General features: G+C 46.6%; 1 protein-coding gene across 2 annotated transcripts in view; it reads right to left on the bottom strand.

Annotated features, from left to right (window-relative positions):
- GKAP1 (G kinase anchoring protein 1) overlaps nucleotides 1–22,533 on the bottom strand; it is an 863,343-nt gene that overhangs the window by 142,660 nt on the left and 698,150 nt on the right. The window lies entirely within an intron of this gene.

Raw genomic sequence — 22,533 nt, 5'->3', positions numbered from 1 at the left:
TCAGTGTCCTTTTTGATCTTTTCCAAGGTGGTGTCCACCTCTGGTCCAAATAAGTGATCAGGGTTTACAGGCTGATTTAGTATGGTGGTTTGTATCTCTGGCTTGAAACCGGAGATTCTCAGCCAGGCATGTCGCCGTAACATCACACTTATGTTAATGGCTCTGGCCGCGGTATCTGCTGCGTCCAGTGCACACTTGATAGATGCATTTGATATAAGCTTGCCTTCCTGTATGAGCATCTCCGCTGCCTCCTTATATTTATCTGGCAAGTGTTGTAACAGGCTCTCAAGTGTATCGTAATGGGCCCTGTCATATCTGGTTAAGAGTTCCTGAGTGTTGGAAATGCGCCAGATATTGTCCGCTTGAGCTGCCACCCTTTCCCTGATGCTTCTAGCACTTTAGATTCTTTGTCAGGGGGAGGAGCATCACCCGTTGTCTGCGAGTTTGCCCTCTTCCGGGCATTGGAGACAACCAGAGAGTCAAACGGCAACTGTCCCCTGATGTAGGTAGGGTCCCCAGGCGCTGGGTTGTACTTTTTCTCAATTCTGGAGTTTATCACCCTGGCCCTCGTGGTCTCTTTAAAAAAGTCTCCAGCATGTTTTAAGACACCTTTTAGCATTTGCAGAGTCTTGACAGTTCTTTCTGAGGTGGAAAAGGCGTCAAACAAAAAATCCACTTCAATAGGGTCAGCATGGAGCTGGACATCATGATTTTTGGCTGCCCTTTCAATAAGTGCAATAAACACCGCCGAGTCTTCAGTAGGCAAGGTTTTTACAGCATACCCATGACTGTCTGGGGCAGTGTGTGGTTCTCCTGGGTCAGCAGCGTCTGCCCAGGGTTCATTATGATCTTCAGGATCAGTGTCTATAGGATAACTGTACTCCTCATTGTCACCTTCCCCTGTCTCCACAACCGAGTAAGTGGGCGAGATAGGAACAGTGTCCTGTCCATGTGGTGATATAGGTTCGACAAGACTGGGTGATGTAGTTGAATCCTTTTTTAATGGAATTTTGTGTGACTCCATAGGCTGTTCCGGGGCGATCTTACGTTTGTAAATTGAAAGTCTACCCGTGTCTGCGTCGATGAATTGTTCCGACTGCTCTTCAAGCGGAGGTTGTCGATGCTTTGTGACCACCACCGCAGTTGTGGGCTTTGGCCCCGTGGACACCTTCTTGGCCGCTTCAACGGCAGTCTTGGGGACGAAGGCCTTAGGTACCACTTTCGGCGGCAGCGTGAACTGGATGGGCGCCGACGATTTTTGAGGTTTACTGGCAGGCTTAGTTGGTGGAGTATCCTTCGGTCCGACCGTTGAAGCCTTCTCCTTAATTCGTTTCAGCGATTCTGCTTCGAAAAGGAGGCGGACGGCTGCGTCGAGTCGACGGGTTTCTTGGAGCCACCGCCAGGCGTGGACTCTAGGTTCGTACCGCTCTTAGCTTTGTCTGGTCGACGCGGAGGATTGAGAACCTTCTGAGCTCGGAGTCCTTTGTCTGTGTCGACGGCCTTCGGCGCCGATTTTTTCGGTTCGACGTCCTGGACCAGTTTTTTCGGTGTCCCAGTCTTCGGCTCGACAGCCTTTAGCAACCTCACCGGCTCGATAAAACCTTTATGCTTCGTCGGTGCCGATAGTTCAGAAGACTTCGAGCCGACCAAAGCAATACGCACTTTTGGTTTTGATTTCACCTCCAGTGCTTTCGGTTGCGTAGACACCGATGCTTTCACTTTCGGTTTCGATCGGTCAACCTGTGGCTCCTTAGAAGTGTCCGAAGCTGAGCTTTGAGGAGAGGCTGTAGAACCAAGTGTAAGATCTTGGGTAAGGCCATGTGGCGATCCCTCGACCTGAACCTTATTAAGTGTCTTGGTCTCGGCCCCCGTACCAACGGTTGGGCCTAGCTCCTCGCTAGAGCTATCTTCCACGGCCCCAAAGGCCCCATCGTCGTCTCCTACCTCGTCGACGACGTCTTCATTATCGACAATTTCAATATCAGCGTCGTAACTGGAGTCGATCTCCGATGCAGGATCAGACAGGTTCTCTCGAACTTCCTGCTCGACTCCCTCATCTTCCTCGGCATCGAAAATGTTCACCGGGTCAGGTGCCGTCTGCTGGGCCTCCTTGCGCGCTGCGCGTCGAAGTAGATTCGTCTTCTTGGAGCGGAAATGAGAACAAGCCCTACAGCTGGCTTCATCGTGATCCGACGACAGGCACTTGTTGCACACCGGGTGGACGTCGATGTGAGGATATTTTGAGTTGCACACGGGACATCTCTTGAACGGGCTCCGTTCCATGATGGTTCGTCGATCAGGCCTCTGGCGTCGACCGGGTCTTCAGTGCCGAAAAGCCACGTGGCTCCTCTGGATGCCCGGCTTGGGAACTGAGCTGGAACAGAACTGGGCACCGATCGCAAGACAATACCGACGATAACTAGAGGCCTTTTGGCCAAAAAGAAAGTTTTTTATCGATTCCGAACTTGAGTTAACAAATATGCATCTGAACCCAATGGCGGAAAAAAACAATCTGAGGATGGAGTCGATGCACATGCCCAATGTAGTCCAGGGGAGGAGCCACTTATCTCGTGATACTTCGAAGACTCTTCCAGGACAACAATGTGCAATCATCTGGACCCAACACTAGGCGGCGATCTATGCACAGATATGAATTCAGCAGCCCACATGCCTCGAACACATCTTCCCAAGTGAATCCAACCTCTCGGCTTCCCTATACAGAGGCTTAAGAGAATGCGCCTTGGGAACATAGAGGTCTGCACCACCAAATTATCTGGGGAGGGGTGTTGTATGAGGAACTTTGGCCCAGAGCTGGGCGCTGTTGGTGTGCAATCGTCCTATTCACAGGAGCCCCTGTGTTAGGTTTGGACCAACTTCCTAGAAGGACATCCATAAGTGCCTCATTAAAGGGCAACAGGACTATGGAAGTGGAAGCTCCAGGTTGAGGCACCTCAGTCAGGAGATTAGTCCTGACTTGCACGGAGGAAAGCTCCAGTCCAAGGGCCTCAGCTGCCCTCTTTACCACCATGGCTTCCTTCTCCATAGCCACCATAGGAGGTGAGAGCATGCCAATATCTGGGGAAGTACCCAGACCACTGACCTCCCCAAATTCCCTATACCAGTCCGAATTCTCCTCAGAGACCCCTCCCATTCCTCTCCTAAGCCTAGCACGTCTTCAAAGGGCTCAGGCAAAACCATGGAACCTTTGCGTTCTGTCGACGTCAAAATCATTGTCGATTGACGCTGTTCTGACTCCATGTAGTCGGGCATGAGGATGGGGGCATCGGCGACGTCGCAGGCACTGACTTCGGGTTTGACACCTCTCGACGACGGACGCCAGGTGAGGTAAAGACAAAGTCCGCTTGGACGATGACGACGACGACGACTTGTGCCGCTTCCACGAGTGTCCCGAGGACCCCGAATGGGAGGAAGAGGATTTAGGGCTCCAGGAGCGGTCCAGCGACCTCTTTTTCTTTAAATGGGACCGTGACCTACTTGGACTTTTGCTTGACAGTGTCAACTGCCGGGCCGCGAGTAACTTCATCGCTCTCTCCCTCCAGGTCTTCGGAGAGATCACCCGACAGTCCGAACACAACTTCATATCATGGACGCGCTCGAGACACCAAAGACATAGGCGGTGGGGATCGGTATGTGGCAGCAAGTCCTGCATGGTTTGAAACCGGTCTTCCTCGAAGACATCCCTCACACACAAGTCAATTCCTAAAATTTCAACAAAAGTCAAGAAAAAGCCTGCCAAAAAGTGGCAGAGGGGTAGCTCTTCCCAGATCGGCATTTAACTGGCGCGGAAAGAAAAGAACTGATGTCTGGCTGCCTATATAGGCAGCACAACGTCGTAACCGACGCTACCAACATCACGCAGAGCCGAATGGAGCCACCCGACGCCACACGCAAGGGGTATTGAACAGCAAAAGTTTCTGGTAAGGGATTTACAGATAGAAGTCTCTACCAAATTTCAGTATTACAACTCCCCAACCCTCCTTGGATTACAAGCCCCTCCCTTCAGCACTGCAGCCTCAGGTGGCTTGGAAGTCCTCACGGGTGGGTCAGGGGGCCCCCTATCACTGCATTCCACTTTAGAGCTCTCCTCAATAACACCAAGGCTCAGTGTCTCAAGGGACTTGTTAGGGGTTTTGAGTTAGAAGAATCCCCCTTTTAACTATACAGTTGTGGTCTCTGAGAGGACGAGAGAAAGTCAAGAAAGAGGGTAGTGGGGGTAAGAGATGGAGGAGGAAAGAATTAGTGAAGAGATTGAGAGAGAAAGGGCAGGGGAATAGACACACGAGTGACAGACTGCACATAAAAGTTCACCCATGCACTAAGCAAGAGTCAGATTTGCTGCATAAAAGAAAACCAATACAGGAAATCAAAATAACCAGGTTGAATTCTCCTGAAAATCCAGGCTGCAGCAACCTCAGCAGACACCACAGTGCATGACCCAGATTCACTTGAACAGGTTCCAGCTTCTTGCAGCACTCGGTGCGATCTCGAGCAGCTCGCTGTGCTGATTTGTGATATGCCCAATCAGCCATTTGCTCTGAAGCAGTACATGTCTTGGACCTCAGCTTGTACTATCTGATCCCCTTCTGAGATAGAAGTTGAGGCCAGAGCTTTGTATCTTTAGTTTCAAAGCACTAGATCTCATCACGCCTAGACACTTACCTGATGCCTTGACTTCCAGGTTCTATGTAGACAGAGGGTGCCACGGTCTACAGAAAGTACTTGAAATATCTTTGCATCCCGAGAGAAGCTTTTGACTGAATCCCAAGCTACACAGTCTGTTCTTGGGTTGTTACCGGATGGCGGGCTCTGCTGAGGGAGGCCTGGGCCAGGAAGAATGGCAAAACTTGATCGCTAGTGCCCAGTTAGTTCAAAGCAAGCACACCAGAACTACAACATCCAGAGTGCACCAAGACAACACATCGATGGGATGGTTTTACAAACCTTGCTCTAATCACATAAAACTGGTTATGTTTTCTTTCTGTGTTGTTTTGTCTGATGCACACCATGCCCTCCCATTGCACAGAACAGGGAATGGATTCAGACTGCAGACATTTACACACTAACACCCCTGAGGAAAAGACACTAACATGGAAAACAGACAGCTCTTAAGGACCTGTGTGACACCGACCCTGTGCTCACCGGGAGGCGGAAGCCCTACTGGAAAGGGAGATGTGAGCCATTCAGCGAGAGTAATACAAAGAAACAATGTATATGTGAAGATACAGACAAATTATTAGGATAGTTTTTAATTCCAAAATAAAAATACGAAAAGCTATTGTACATGCAAATTAAATTAAGTCTAAACGTTATTTTAAGTTATTAGAAGAAACGTGGTGCTGGACAAAAAAAGTGAAATAGTGTGTCAATATATGTGACTTTTTAACCCTTTCGGTGCCACAGACATAATGTTTATGTCCATGGCTGAGGCGCTGCTGTGCAGAGGACGTAACCATTACGTCCTTGCCCCCACCCCCAGGGGAAGCGCTGGCGCTCTCCTCATGTACCTCTAATTAACGGGCCCCTACCTGCCACCCGGGATTCCTCCCACTTGGCGATCAGATGACGTCTACGTGCGCGCGGCGGGGATGCACTGGAACCCGTTGCTTCCAGTGCGTCTGAGAAAAGGCACACTTTCTCCTAGGTGTGGGGGACGGAAGGGGGAACAGGGACGGCAAAAAGGCACGGGGGAAAGGAAGTAGTTTATCCTTTCCCCCATTGTCAATTTGTAGTGCATTTCTACTGTCCGATCACGGGTGGGGCCACGATCACACAGCAGTAACGCACACACTAGGCCACCAGTCATTTTCTGGTCATAGGTTTAACCAGACGGCATCCGAGCCCGGGACCAAAAAAACACGGCGACTTCCTTGCAAAACCAGGTTGTTTAGTGATGTCTCCACAATCTGCTTTGGGCCCTTCCCTGACACAGACATTTTCTCCACCCACACAAGTGATGGAGTAGTTTCTTACCTGTAACTCCAGTTCTGTAGTAAGGGTATCCCTGTTATAGTCATAATCTAGTGAATAGTCCCGCCCATGTGCAGGGACCCCAGAGCAATCAAAAATAATCTCTTAAGCGGTCTTCTTTGCAGTCCTGCATAGACACTTATGAGAAAATCAAGATAAATAATGCAGCCTAACACTTACAAGGCTGCAATGGCCACCACTTCATCTAAACAGTGAAAAGGAGAGCCAACAATGTCAAATTTTACACATTTTACCAAGTTTTCCTCAGAGAAAAACTCCCTTCACCAAAATCCTTGAAACGATAGAGAGGAAGGGTTGGACAGACAAGCCCCCATAGGCTGCCATTATGTGTCTGGAAAAGGGATACCGTGCCTTTAAGGAACTTTCCAGAGACCCTCGGTATCCCAGCATGCACAGCCAAGCCCTTTTACTTTCAGTGCTTTTTGAAGGTGTATAAAGCAAGGCCTGCATCATACAGGCATTATCTTCACTGGGGAGGAGGGCGGGCGCTTATGACTATAACAGAGATACCCCTACTACAGAACTGGAGTTACAGGTAAGAAACTACTCCTTCTGTAGTAGGGGATCTCTGTGTATAGTCATAATCTAGTGAATAGAATGGCAAGCCCATCCCAACAAACCAATTCGGCGGTGGAGAAAAAAAGACAACACCACTACTGTGCAAACCGATTTCTCAACGAAGCCTGCCCAATCTGAGCATCCGCTCTGGCATCAGAGTCCAGACAGTAGTGTTTAGCAAAGGTATGGACCGACTTCCACGTGGCAGTCCTACAGATAACTGCAATGGGAACATTACGTAGCAAGCTGTCGTAGCCGCTTTGCCCCTGGTGGAATGAGTTTTTGTTAGCCTTTTGGTAACATAACTGGATACAGGACACAATCCACCCAAGACGGACTGTTTTGAAGTGGCAAGACCAGTCCTAACCGACCCATAATTGATAAACAATTGGTCTGACCTACGAATGACCTTGGTCTTATCCAAGCAGAATTTCAACATCCTTTTGACATTCAGGGAATGAAGAAACCTGTCCACTGGAGTGGAAAGATTTTTGAAAAACGTAGGTAATGTTATAGTCTGATAGACATTGGTATCAGAAAACACCTTAGGAAGGAACCAACGGTGAGTACGCATCACAACCTTAGCAGTACGAAATACAGAACACGGTTTTAGGCAACACAATGCCTGAATTTCACCCCTTCCTGCAGGCCGATGTAATGGCCACGAGGAAAGCCGCCTTCCATGATAAGTGCTATAGTGAAGCCTTATGAAAAGGTTCAAAAGGTTCCCTCATCAACCTGGACAGCACCACATTCAGCTCCTCCAAAGGCGAAGGAAGCCGAACAGGAAGAATCACTTTCTTCAATCCTTCTAAAAAATCTTTAATCACAGGAACCTTGCAGAATGAGGTCTGTGAAAAGCATCTCCTTATACGCAGTTAACACTGCGAGGTGGACCTTAATAGAATGAAGATTAAGTCCAGATTCAGCCAAATGCAAAGGTATGGAAGTATGACAACTTCCTTGCAGGTCGTCGGAACATAGTTCCCAGACGTACACCAGATGCAGTACCTCTTCCACTTAAAGGCATAGGAAGTCCTAGCGGAAGGTCGCTTAGCCTCCTCGAGAATACCCATGCAATCATCAGGCAGAGTCAGGTGTCCATATTGCACAATCTCAGGAGCCACTCTGCCAAACCCTACTATGAGAGGTTGGGGTGCACCATCTGCTCCCCCAACTTCGCAAGAAGGTCCGACCGACACAGCATCCGCAGGTGGGGTAGGGGAGACCTGTGAAGCAGGTCCGAGAATCACCAATGCCGGGGCCACTCCGGAGCAATGAGGATCATCCATGCTCTGGACTGAGACAGCTTGATGAGTACCGCTGAAACCAGGGAAATGGGTGGAAAGGCAAACAGAAAGATGTGCAACCCGCTGATCCATAACGCGCTTCCCAGATTCCCCTGTTGGTAAGACCTGGAGGCGAAGCCTCGGCATGTTCTGTTGTAGGCAGTGGCGAACAGATCAACATCTGGAGTGCCCCACCTGTCGAAGATGTTTCCTAGCACCTATTCGTGAAGGACCCACTCGTGGTTTACTCGCACCAGCCTGCTGAGTGCGTCTGCCTGAGCATTCTGCCCACCTGGCAGATGGGTAGGCGTTATCGTCAGTCCTCTGGCTAGCAGCCAGTACCAGGTCGCCTGTGACCTTGTGCGTGATCTCGAGCCCCCCTGCTTGTTCAGGTAATACCTTGTGGTCATAGTGTACGTCTGTACAAGCAAGGAGGTGGTCTGGAAGGACGGATGAAAGGCCTGCAGTGCCAAGTGGACAGCGCTAAGGTCCAGGAAATAGATGTGATATGTGGATTCCGCCTGGGACCAATTTCCCTGGATCTGTAGATGGTCTGAGTGCACTCTCCAGCCGTGGAGAGACGCATCCATGACAATAGCCTGAATGGGAATGTCCTTGTGGAATGGAAACCCCTGGAGGTGATTCTCTGCGGAGCACCACCATCTCAGGGACTGTGGAGCGTGAAGGGGCAGGGGATCCTACCGTCCCAGCTCACCCGCTTCCTGTCCCACTGATACTCCAGACATTCCTGCAGCGGCCTCCTGTGGAGGCGTGCGTGTGGAGTGAAGAAGATGCAAGAGGCCATCGACCCCAGTAGAGACGACACCGTCCTCACTGTCGTAGAAGGAACAGCTATGAGAGCCTGAGCCTTCCGATGGATCGATAAGCGCCACTCCTCCGAAAGAGGCACGCTTCCTGAAAGAGCATCGATGGAGGCCCCCAAGTACTGTAGGCACTGGACAGGAGTCGGAACAGACTTGGACATGTGTATGCGCAACCCCAGCTAGTTCAGCAGAACAACCGTCCTGTTGAAGTGCAATTGCGCTTCCTGGAAGGTGGAGGCGTTGATTAACCAGTCGTAGAGAAACACCTTGTACTTTCTCAGGTGCGCAGCCACCACTGTGCATTGTGAAAAAGTCCTGGGTGCAGACTCCAGTCCAAACGGTAGTACAGTGTACTGCTAGTGATTGGCGCCGACTAGAAAACGCAGGAACTTCCGGTGTGTTGGTGCAATGGGCACATGGAAGTACGCATCCTGCAGATCTATAGCGCAAAGCCAGTCTCCTCTGTGCAGCTTAGGATAAATCTGGCGCAAAGACAGCGTGCAAAACTTCTCCCTGCAAATCCACTTGTTCGCTTGTCACAAACCCAGAATGGGTCTGAACTCGTTCTTGACCTTCTTTCGCACCGGAAAGAACCGTGAAGAAAGTTCCTTTCCCCTTTGAGACAGACGGGTGTCTTCTATCGCCCTTTTCCTTAACAGGGTAACGGCCTCCGCTTGGAGGTCGAGCAGCTGGAACTGCGAGCGTACCAGTGGAATTGCTGGAGGAGGGCTGACAAAACAAAGACTGCATCCCTCGCAAACAATATTCTGCACCCACTTGTTCTCCACTCTGCCCGGTAAGTGTGTATGCTTCCCCCCCACCGGAGAGAGTAACGGACGAGGGGGAAGTAACCCCTCAGGGCTTAGACCCAGCTGGGCCTTAGTTCACCGAGGAGCATCGAGCTCTCACTGCGCACAATATACTTGTGAATCATACAATGGCGGCACGGGACGACAGACAAAATCTGAGAGGAAAAACACCGCTATTAAGGGTGGAAGGCCTTCAGCATTCTCCATGCCTCCCCAAACCTACAGCCTTCAACCGTCTCCAATTCAGACCTCATGCAGACTACTCGCTACCCGCATGGAATCCAAAGGGTTGTCCAGAAGTGGGATTTGAACCCACGACTCCCGAGGAGACTGAGACCAGAAAGCATCGCCTTAGACCGCTCGGCCATCCGGACTTGCCCCAAAGAACGGGAGATTAGAAGCACACTGCTGTGCCGCAGGCTGCAGAGATGGCAGACGAATAAAAGTATGTCCCTGTAGAGCGAAAACCATGGCAATCCCTAGGGGTCGCCAGGAGAGAAATATCCGCTCCAGCACCGATGAGTAGATCTGAAACCATCAGGCCCTTTAGACCATCTCTTGTAAGGCGTCCCTCCTGTCTCTCGGCAGGAGATCTGCAAATTGGTGAAGAAACCCACACATACAGGGATCTATCACAATGGCCCAGCAAGAGCGGGCCCCAGCATGCTGTTTGCATGCCGCCACCCATGTGACAAAGTCAGGAGTAGGTTCGAAGCCAGAACCTCCTGGCAGGTGGCAGTGGACGAAAGTGAAGTACCGCCAATCAGCGAACAACCCGCTACGAGGGAAATATGTCAGAGTAGGAGAGCACCTCCCCGCACTCATTGAAGACGCATCCCTGGCATGCCTGAACCGAGACCTTCCATAACGGTGAACCTAATGGAAGACAGCGGAATCTATGCGACCAATGCCCCGAGATCTCGTTCTAGGACATCAAGGTTCCACAGGAGGTTCGTAGACTAGGGGCCAAAGGCCCCTGAGTCGGTGGGTGGTAGAGGGGCCAAAGACAATTTCTAGGCATTCCCGGTGGTATCACCAGTGGGGGCAGAGCAGGAGGCTACCTAGACGGTGAGTAGGTATGCGAATACTCAAAACTAAGCAAAGAGACCAACGTCCCTCGCTTACGAGTGATAAGTAGCTTCAGACTCCCCATCAGAAGCGTTTCTTGATGCTGATCCAATGCTCGGCGTCAAGAGTCGACGTTGCCGGGACCCACCGACGATGAGGCTCACCGCGGACCGAGGCCTGGAACGGGACCCCGGCGTCAAGCGCCGGTAATGACCTCGCGGCGGTAACCCATGACGTCGACATCACTACGACGTCACCTTCACTAACATATAGACCGTTTCTACGACATTGACCACCACAACGTCAAAACGTCCCGACGGCGTCAAACACTCTTTCACTGCGACGTCAACTTCACTTCGACGTCGAGCAGCACTGTATTGAGGCGCCAAGCATCACTGCTCTTCGAAGCCGAGCATCACCGCCAAGCCTTACAGCTCCTTGACGTCGAGCATTACTGCTCCCCAACGTCGAGCATTACTGCTCCCCAACGTCGAGCATTATTGCTCCTCGACATCGAGCATTACTGCTCCTCGACGTCGAGCATCACTGCACTTCGACGTCAAGCATACCATGACGTCGAGCACACCTTGACGTTGATCCTCACGTCGACCACCACCAGAACGTCGAGGTCCTCCAGGTCCACTCGTCGACGTCGACCTATAACGTCGCGTCGACCGGAGTCTTGGGTTGACGGAGAGTATGCTCTCGACGTTGACCGGAATCGCGTCATTTTTCAGACGCGTTCCCCAGAGGTCACAGCATGGGACTCGGTAGAGGACCTACCCTCTCCTTACCCAGAGGCCGAAGAAAATGCCTTCAAACTTCCCTGCTCCAAACCTGGGAGCCGAAGCCTCCTGGAAAAGAATAGACAGAGAAGACAGGTGTTAAAACACAGGCAAGCACAGAATACAAGCTCTGTGAGCTTCAACTTTGGTCTTTATTTCAACTGCAGTCACAGTCACATGTGAGCTAGAACTAGCATAAAAGACAAGGAGACTGCAGAAAATTCTGCCAAAAAAACACAGCAGAATGTAGATAAAGGCCAAAGACGTTAAGTGAAGCTGTAAAAATCCAGAAATAATCACTAAAAGTGAATAAAAAAACTCAAAAAATGAAGAGCTAATGCTCCAGGGTCCTGCCAGCAGGAGCCGGAAAAAATAACTGAAAGTAAAAGGGCTTGGCTGTGCATGCTGGGATACAGTGTGTCTCTGGAAAGTTCCTTAAAGGCACGGTATCCCTTTTCCAGAAACATAATGGCAGCCTATGGGGGCTTGTCTGTCCAACCCTTCCTCTCTATCATTTCAAGGATTTTGGTGAAGGGGAGTTTTTCTCTGAGGAAAACTTGGTAAAATGTGTAAAAAATGTGACATTGTTGGCCATCCTTTTCACTGTTTAGATGAAGTAGTGGCCATTGCAGCCTTGTAAGTGTTAGGCTGCATTATTTGTCTTGATTTTCTCTTAAGTGTCTATAGAGAACTGCAAAGACAGCTTAAGAGATTATTTTTGATTGCTCCGGGGTCCCCGCACATGGGCGGGACTATTCACTAGATTATGACTATACACAGAGATCCCCTACTACAGTAGTACCATTTCTATCAGGAGACCTGTGGGAACGCTGGGTGGTAGGAAATTTATGTTGGCCTGCTGATCCCACAACTTTCCCATACAGAAATATGAGGGAAATGGTCTTTTTGGTGCTAAATTTGAGGTTTGCAGGTAATTCTGGGTTAGAAAATGTTGGGGGATCCACGAATGCCACACCTCCCTGGACTTCCCCAGATGTCTAGTATTCAGAAATGTCTGGGTTTCCCTAGATGGCCACGAGCCAGGGACCAAAAACTCAGGTGATTCCCTTGCATAACCAGGCAGTTTTGGGTTGCTCCCCTCATGGGCACAAGGCCTACCCACACAAGTGAGGCTACCATAGCAAAAGAGTTAAACAGTGTAAATTATTTTTATTACAGTTTCAACTCACTTCTGCTAGAAGTAAACAACAAGTGTCATTCTATCATGGTTTCATTAATCAAATTCATCGAGTCATAGCACAGATGTATTTAGTGCGTTTTGAAATGACAGGAGGTGGGAGACAAAAAACAAGATGGGAGGCAGACGGGTGCAAGAGAGGACGCGGAGGAAGTACGGACAGGAAACCAACCTGAAGCAACATTTAAAGAATAAATAAAATAGAAGAATATATAAAATATTACCTGAATTACAGTATGAGCAGTGGATGGACAGTCGAAGGACACCAATTAAACTAAATCAATCAGTACTTGGTCCTTGCTCCACAGAAAGGAACGGAAGTTAAGCTTGGCCTCTGCTTGCGAATTAGGTGGTAGCAAAGAAGAGTGACACTAAAGCCAGCAAATGGTAAGCAATGGGGGTGTTTCAAGCCCTTTACTGTAAACAATAGCTTCACAAATGAAAGCGCATGCGCTGTCGCAGCCTGGACCTAAAAAATGCACTGACTACAAGAAACAATATCCTCATGTACTGAAACATTCCTTTAGGAGTCACCAAAGTGTTCATTAAATTAAACCTTTCATCAAGGACTATAGAGTGGTAAACAGTTGCTAAGTAGAAAGTTGTAAATGCAGTTGCACCTTCCAATACTGAGATTATTTAATGGCGGTAGAATGACACTTCAACCATAGTGTGTTAAGGCTCTGGAGGCCTATAGCCAATCTCAACTCTCCAGACATCATCAAATATATCAAGAGGCACGACGCATGGTAATGACATTATTAGTTCAATTATGTCTTGATCACATACATTTCTTAGCATTACCTTATCTTTACCTCTGTAGACTAATGGAATATTCTGAAGTGGTGCCTGCTATGCAGCACTGCATCCTTCATTACTATGTAATGGATTAATATTTTAAACTTTCCTTAGTCATCATTAAATACTATACTACATTTCACTCTCAATTTTGTGTGAACTTATGCCCCAATTATTCTCCCCACTAACACCTAACATCCCGTTGCCCAATACAGCAATCTCACCTACACACATAATTTAGCATTCCTGAGGAAAAGTGGAACTCGTAAGGAAATATAGCAAAGAGCATGTAACAATGCCCCTCTCATTGTGGGGGTAGGGCTCCACTAGAACAGTTTGCAGCCATATCAAAACCAAGGATAAATCGTTGCTAATAGTACCAGAGGAATTTGGGACATTTAATTAAATAATACTGAGTATGTACGGAGAGTTAAATTACGATAAAGAAAGGTAATAGAAGAGAGGGAGATCAAAGCTGCATAGAGAGAAATCAGAGGTAGAGTGGGCAAATAAATGCAAAGATGTGAGTAAGATTTAAAGTGCAACAAGAAAGCCAGATCAAAGGCATCCTCCTCCCCTTTGTGGCATCCTTTACAGTAGGCGTTTATTTATGATGAGCAGAATGATAATAAATGGCTTCTACAACATTTACTTGTGAAATGAAACACCTGCACTTCTCTTTTTTTGCACTTATAGGTACCTCATAGCTATTAAAAATCTACATTCATATCTGAAATCTACATACTACGGAGAAATAGGGGTACGTGTTGGTGCACCAACTTCACCATGATCATGGTCTTAGGCAAGGGAGGTTGAAGGAAAAAGTAATATTTTCTGGAATTTGCAAAAGTTAAGATATAAAAAAGAGGTTATAGTTTTACTCCTGGCAGAGAAAGAGAATTGTGAAAGAAGACAACATACAACATAGACCCAAAATGAGTGCACTGGCACGCAAAACCTGAAACAGAGTCGGCCGCGAGTAGGTCAAGCCAGGACAGAAGGCGACTCTACTGAGCCGTAGCTTCTCACCACAGGAAAATTATCGAAGTCAAATTGTTTTGCTGAAACAGAGCAAAGGGAAACCAATAACCCAAGCACATGGGAGAGCATGGAGCAAGAGCTGAACAAGAAGTTGGCAAAGCAACAAAGTACAACAGTTGTTTTGATGAAAGAACTGCCACAGATAGAGGTAACACCTTTGGAATCACCCATAACGATAGTCATATGGAAGGAAAAAAGAGAACACTGGTAGTTGTAAGAAAAGAAGGAAGTGTAAAATCAAACACACAAAATATAGGCAAGGACCACAAAACTCCACAATGATGTTGGAGACAAGAAGAGTACCAGGCTGAATGACCAACACAACTAGGAAAAAGCAAATGGAGAGCGTGGGAAGAATCACTCACGGAGGCAAAAAAAATGTCCACTGGCACAAGAAAACAAGGCCAACAAAATGATGGAGCCGCAAAAAGAACGAAAAGGTTACATCGTGAAAGAAGACTGCAGAGTGAAAAATCTCACTAGAGAGAAATCAAGACAGGCCTCTGTGTTCATGAACTCCTGGAGGAGAGGATAGGAAGGCCTCCGGAGCAACCAATAGTAAGTGAAACAGGCAGAGGAGGACTTGGCTGGGCATCAGACGGGACATCTTCTGCAAATAAAGCATGCATGAAAAGCTGAACCCAACAAGGGATGCAGAACATATAAGAGTACAAGACTGGAGTCCAGGGAATTGCATCTCTACAGTAGACTGGAAACAGAAGTAGTGCAGGCTGTATAAATCTATCGTAAGAAAATCCTGCAGAATAGTATGCACTGAGAGCGTAAAAGTGTGTAGTTTACACCCGAAGGTAAAAAACCACTCCACAGCTCACAAAAAGTGATGAAGACAACAGAAACAAACTCTAAAGACAAGGAATCACAAAGTAAAAGTAGAACTGATACAGATAACCCTGAATGGGCTTGATGCATAAATATGTTATGTGAAGGAAAAAAGAGAAACCTTCAAAGAAAAGAATGGTTGAGAAGAGGAACCAAGTTCCTGAAGAACCACTCTAGAAGAAAAAGGAAAACAAAGTGTCAAAGACCCTCGCTAAAAGAGTTCGACAACAGCCAGTACACAGAACAAGTAGTGTTAGGTGAGGACTGAAGAATAAAGGGATACAGGTAGAGGCCATGGCGACAGCGGACCTCAAAGATCGGTGCATGTGGTAACAAGAAGGTACGAAGTAAGTCCGCAAAGGGAAAAGACAGACATTGGTCTGCAATTAAGAAACTGTGATGGAAACCAAGGGAGGCGGTACAAGAGAGCAGACCCTTGAATAGCTAAACTCAAGGGGGGAGTCATAGCAAATTCCACAACCTGAACACAAAGCAGCAGGAGAAGGGGAGGAAGAAAAAGTCCCAGTGCTACAAATGAAATGACATATATAACTCAATATTGTATATATATATATATATATATATATATATATATATATATATATATATATATATATATATATATATATATATCCAATTTTGCTCCCTTGTGCACTGGAAGGACAAATAAACAGGTACGGACAACTTTTTGAGCTGGTGCCAGATATTACTTTATTTTAGTTAAAGTGCAGTGCTCCTTCATGTCACGCATTACGTACATGCTGAGTTTTTATTGGTAGTGCAACCCTCCCCTGACATCGCATGGGACAATAGTAGTAGAGCTAGATGACACTCAGTCATGTGGCTCAATGGTATGAAAATAAACTAGTTACACACTTTTAGGTAATTAATACATTTCAATCATGCATAAAAACCTCCATTTATAAAACTATTTCTTTGTTTGTGTGAATGGGTTGAATACAACATAACTGCAATTGTCGTGAATATCAAAGCGCAAATGCTAAAATCAGAATGCTGCAACAACCAATTAAAACTAATATCAATTGTACATTATAAAAGACACATGAATAAATAATTGTTAATAAATATTAATACATATTTAAATACAAATATTTGATAAAAAGTAACGTCTGTGCAAATACTGCATGTGCAAAAATTACGGGCCTCCAATGACCGTATCAACTATTACAATTCATAAACATAGCTCTCATATATGGTCACAGTGTGCAAAAATATGTGTAAATAGTGCATAAACCTCTAAAGTGTCTAAAGTGCTAAATGTGAAAAAGATTTGCTGATGGCGGGAAGACTAGAAAGTGTTTGTGGATTGGAAAAAACCCGTCAAAAAACACCATGTTTTTACTAACTTAGGGAGCCCCTTTCAAAAATTAATTGACCGAGTTTTGAAATTTGAAACCGTATACCAGACAAAAAATGCTATCAAGGCCAAAATTCAAGTCGATTGTATCAAAATTATTTAAACAAAATTTATATATATATATATATATATATATATATATATATATATATATATATATATACACACACACATATATATAGTGTAGTATTACACTGGGTGTCTTTAAAGTCCTGGTTATTTATGTGTATATTTTTTAAACTAGCACCACCGGTGCCCAAGAAAAGAGCGGCCAGTCCATCCCATCCGGAATATCAACAGCAGCCCGCTAAAGTAGTGAAAGATACACTGACAGGGGCACAAGACACTGCAGGAAGAGAACTATACCACACATCCAAAGACACTGCTAGGGAAAGAAGGGTCAGGAACACAGATTAATGCTGTAAGAAGCAGAAGGAATACTCCATGGAAGAAGGGAACTGAACGAGAGAAACACCATAACAGGGCGTAAGTGCAAGGAGAAAAGCTGTGTGCACAATGTTTCAGTATACAAACAAAAATCCCCTTTAAGGTATACTAAATACCACAAGTACACCCAGGAATGCCTATGAGGCATACAGAAAATGTTCCACGAGGAACAGGAAACAAGGCAATAGTGCATCCGCATAAAATACCGTAATAATGATTACTTGCAACTTATACTATAGGGATTGAAACCACACAGGGCCACAAAACAAAAACAAAATCTACTCCAATCCGTCTTGACGGTTAGGAAGAAAAGATAAGACCTGCCGAAGGCAGGAACACTTTACCGGGTGCCACATGAAGGTGGAATGCGCCACACTACTAGGTCCGTGGGGAGCTAGGGAAGCAAGTCCGCTGGGAAAGATGATGCACAGAGTAAGCAAAATTAAGAGGCCCCAGAGCCCGAATGTCCTGAAAACGCTACAATGCGGAGTCGCCATGGGAGCCGAATAGACATGCGTCATCAAAGCGCATGTCAATCAAGGTGTTTCGAACAGCCTCCGAAAACCCAGAAGTGCGCAACCAGGCATGCCAACGTAGTACCATCAAAGAGGACATAGCCCGGCCTACGGAATAAAAGGTATCTATACCATATCAATGATTAGTTAAGCTGCTTGTTGACCAACCCGTATTAACGGGGCAAGATCGTTTCGGGTCTCATCCAGAAGGGAGGGCAGCAGACGTGCCAATGAGTCCCACAATGTATGGGGAAAATGTACAAGGATACAAGAAGTATTAAGGGATCGCAGTGCAGAACTGGTGGAGGCAAAAATATGCCTGCCACAAGTGTCTAACCGGCTGGACAATGTCTTGAGGGACAGTAGGAAAAGCGTTGATATTTTGAGAGGCCGAAGCGGCTTGTACCACAAAACTGATGAGTAGGATGGCAGAGGAGACAGGCCGGATCACTGGGAGGTGGCCGGTGTCTGAGCGAAATGGAGCAATCCACAGGGGCCCCTATATCGGGTTTAGCCAAAGTCCTCAACAAAATGTCATAACAGAGCTTCACTATTAGGAAGCACAGGCTCTACTCCTGTTTGGCCTTGATGGAGGTTGCCAAGTAAGTGATCAGTCATCATTTCCACAAAACGAAGTGTCATGTCCAAAATTATACAAACTCGTCTGAGCATATTAGCTTGAGAGGAGCACACCTCTGGAGCAAGGCCAGGCCGGGAAGGGAGGCCTGAAGCTGGTGTAGACTCCAAGCCACTAGCTTCATCTAATTCAGTCAGCTGTTCTCCATAGGAGGATGGGCACCGTCAGAGATGGGGTGGGGTAAGTCCACATCCTCTCCATCACCTACATAATCATGTTCCTCAGAAGGAAAACAAGACGTGACTCTATAGAGAGATGAGGAAAGTTGCCTGAGGCAGGCAGCTCCACCAGCCCACATCCAATGCCGAAGCGGCGTTGCCTATGCATCGGAGAGGGGAAGTGGCGTAGAATCGATCGGAATCGGCTGATCGTACCCAGGCGCCGAAGGGCAGTGCACCGGTGTCGAAACTGATTTGAAATCGGAAAGCCGAGGGGGCGAACCCTAAGATGTGGGCACAGTCACGGCTCCATGAACCTTCTTGGGGCCCGAGGCCGCACCAGGGGAAGGCGTAGACTAAAAGACAGTATTAAAAGATTTGTGATATTCTCGCATCTGGGTCAGAGTTGGCACAGCTCCAGGGTAGGGTGGTATGTGTGGGGTAGAATTGTGCACTGACTCTTCAACCTAAGATAGAGAACAGGTTTTATGTGGTAAAATTGGTGGGGTGCCGTGACTTCGACTGCATGCGTCGTGACTTACCTTGTGACGTTAATGGAGAGTGACGTCCACAGGAACAGTTCCTGAAGCATGCCCGTGGTTGTTCCATGGAGTGCGAATGTGACAGAGGTTAAAGGCAAGTCTTAGAAGACTGCAACATCTGCGCCACTAGGAGCTTCAATCTAAGTACCATCAGCGCCTCTGGGCGAAGGGGCCGACAGGAGTTGCACTCCTCAGAGTCACAATGCTCCCCAGGCACCAAATACTGATAGAATGAGGGTCTGTGGCAGACATTTGTCTTCCTCAGGACACACAAGGCTTGAACCCAGAGGACATGATACATTATTTAAAAGCACACTGTTCCGTTCCACAAAAACATTGAAGTAGGCCACAAAACACGGCATGAGTAACCGCGTACCAGATCCGCGTTGAAAGCACGGAAAAGAAACCAACATAAGCGTGTCGGGAAGGGCATATATGAAATCCGTTGACGCCACATCCGGTGGTCAAAGTCAATACGGAATTGCTCGCTGGTGATCTAGTCTGGCACCTGGTGAGAATCTAAAGATAAGGATTGTGTGACTAGATTTCTACCAGATCAGAGAAGCCGGTTTAAATGACCGTATCACAAAAAATTTAAGAAGAATCGAGTTCTGTGCAGTACCATGGTAGAGGGGAGAGTGAAGCATAAACAAATACCAGTTTTCAGATTAATAATTAGTGAACTAGTCAATATTCTAAAATGCACCATCCCATGCTCACCTTGATGACCTAATCTAATGGCTAATGAGGAGGACTTTATCACTTTAAACATGCGAGGCCCCGGTTTCAACAGGCTCTCTGTGGAAATAAAAATAGTGTTTTTTTTTTTTAAATCGCAAGCATTTTTGACTCTGAAGATTTTTTATAGCAAAAATATATTCCAGATTAAAGTACACAAAAAGAAAAGAGAGACAGTGAGAGGCCCCGTAGCACTCAAGCACTCCAATATCTGTACTAAGCACCTTGAAAACCCAAGGGTGAAAGGCCAATGATCTACTGACCTAGACACTTTGATATCCCAGAATCTTTGACACTGATATAATCAATCAATCAATCAATCAATGACACTTGTAAAGCGCGCTACATACCCGTAGGGTCTCAAGGCGCTGGGAGGGGGGGGGGGGTGCCGCTACTGCTCGAACAGCCAGGTCTTCAGCTTCTTCCTGAAGGAGAGGTGGTCTTGGGTCAGGCGCAGGTCGGTCGGAAGGGAGTTCCAGGTCTTGGCGGCCAGGTAGGAGAAGGACCTTCCTCCTGTAGTCGCTCTTCGGATGCGGGGGACGGCGGCGAGGGCGTGGTTGGCTGATCGGAGGTGGCGTTTGGGAGCGTAGAAGTTGACTCGGCTGTTGAGGTAGCTCGGGCCTTGGTCGTGTAGGGCTTTGTGTGCGTGGGTGAGGAGGCGGAAGGTGATTCTTTTGTTGACGGGGAGCCAGTGAAGGTCTCTCAGATGTCCGGAGATGTGGCTGGTTCGTGGGATGTCGAGGATGAGTCTGAGGTATACTCTTAGACCGGTGTCAAGTCCTATTAGAGTGCAGTGGAAATTAAATTGAATGACAGGATCTGTAGCACTCAAGCTCCTCTAATACCAGCACTAAGCACTTTAAACATCCAAGGGTACAAGGCCAAAGGACCCACAAAGTCTACAAACTCTTGGCACTGATAGACTCATGGCGTGAGAATCCAAAAGAACAGTGGTACTCGAACAATGATTCGTTTTTGTCAGTCAATAAAACTTTATTTGGTTTTTTACAACCATGAAGGTATACAAATACAGCATATCATTCAATAAAAAATATAAGTAAATCGAGATCATAAAATATATAATACATCTTCTGCATGCCTAAATAACACATTTTCTTTAAAATAAATAGCAATTATTATCTTTAGATTTATTAAGACCAAGTATTCCATTCTTGGGCAACTAGTCCTTCAGATATGTCACCTACAATTCTGCTAACCTTTAGTAACTCATTCTCCTAATATCCTAGAGATCTAAATGTCATTATTACTCTTTACATTTGAGGAACACTAACTTTATTTATGAACGGCACAGGCAATATCTAAATTCGTCACTCCCACTAAAAGGTTTACAGCTTGCATCCTATTTTTAATCTAATATTTTTTAAAAATCGGACCTAAAATCTCTCTCCGTATATCTAAAATCTTCTTACAGTCTAATAAAATATGTAAGATATCACAGGTGGAAACTAAATTGCAAGTGCATTTACCATTGCTGTCGATCATTGAATTTTTAACCCCTTTATTCGCATAGCGGGGGTTTATCCCAATTTGCAATCTTAGCACTTCACGCCTCAATCGGCAACTACGTAATCTGTCTACGTAGGGGTAATGTAAGTCATTTTTCCAGGCCAAGATCATATGGGACACTGATTTTTTCTGAGCAAGGTACACCTGGTCATATTTACGAGACATTTCAGTTCCTAATGACCTAAGTTCTTTCTTATCTATCGTTATATGAAGTGACTGAGGGCACAACTTTATTTAAAACACTACAAACTCTTCGCTTATTGAGGCTCTTGTCTGTTTAGCCCAGGCCAAATCACTGTTGGCAATTTCAGTTTTACACCACAGAGATTTTTTGGTCCTCACCTGCCCCTAAATGCTGCCAGAAACGTAATAACGCCATGAAGGCTGTTATGACCCATGAGGTGGTTCCCAATTCTAATCTTGCTGCTTGTACCATAGATGATCTAGGCAGCGAAAACAGGCTTTTACAGATATTTCCCTCCATTTTGTCCCAACCATTTTTGCCTCTTAAATAGTGTACCTCTGCGCCTTACAGAAATTATGGAGGGACCATTGCTAGATAGGCTTTATAACCGGCCTATCAGACATTTCTCCATATATACTGTTAAATCTTTTAAAACCCTTCACAGAAGCCGCTGCCCTCATTTTTAAAGCACCAGGTGGGTATACCATTTCAGGTTACTTGCAACCCACATCCCCAGGTATCTATATTCTGTTACTTTCTCCGGCAATTCTGTGCCTAGATACCTGGAAAACTTTATTGTGCTTCTTCCAAAGCATAGGATTTTGGTCTTCATGTTCACCATAAATTTTTAATTTAGATAATAATCTTTAAACATATTTAATTTTCTTTGTAGACCAATCTTCGTCTGGTCCATAATTACCAGATCATCTGCGTATAATAAACAGGAGATATGGTTTCCTCCTAGTTTCGGGCTAGCCCCTCTAGCCTCTCTTAATTTTAGGGGCATGTTGGCAATAAACAGGCAAGGGGGCAAGTATGCACCCCTACCCCAGGCCATTACCAATCTGGATCCTCCCAGACCATCCTCCTTCCTCATCCAAGATTATCTGGGCCCAGTTTTCTGTATGCAGGGCTTGGATCAAGGCCAATAAATTGCCTTGAATGTTATACCCTACCAAAGTTGACCACAGCTGCTCCCTGTTCACAAGATCAATTGCTGCGCGGAAGTCCACAAAACAGCAGAACAAATTGCCCCTCTGTTCGATCGACATCCGCGCAATGGAGCGACGAGCAAAACAGCGATCAACTGTGGAGTGTCTCTCTTTAAAACATCCCTGTTCTGGGGGCACTATCTGTTTTTCATCTGCCCAATCCTTGAGTAACCCCAAAATTACGTTGGCGAAAACT

The sequence above is a fragment of the Lissotriton vulgaris genome, chromosome 3_1, assembly GCF_964263255.1.
Source record: "Lissotriton vulgaris chromosome 3_1, aLisVul1.2, whole genome shotgun sequence".
In the NCBI taxonomy this organism is placed as follows: Eukaryota; Metazoa; Chordata; class Amphibia; order Caudata; family Salamandridae; genus Lissotriton; species Lissotriton vulgaris.
This window is presented reverse-complemented; position numbering and strand designations above follow the sequence as displayed.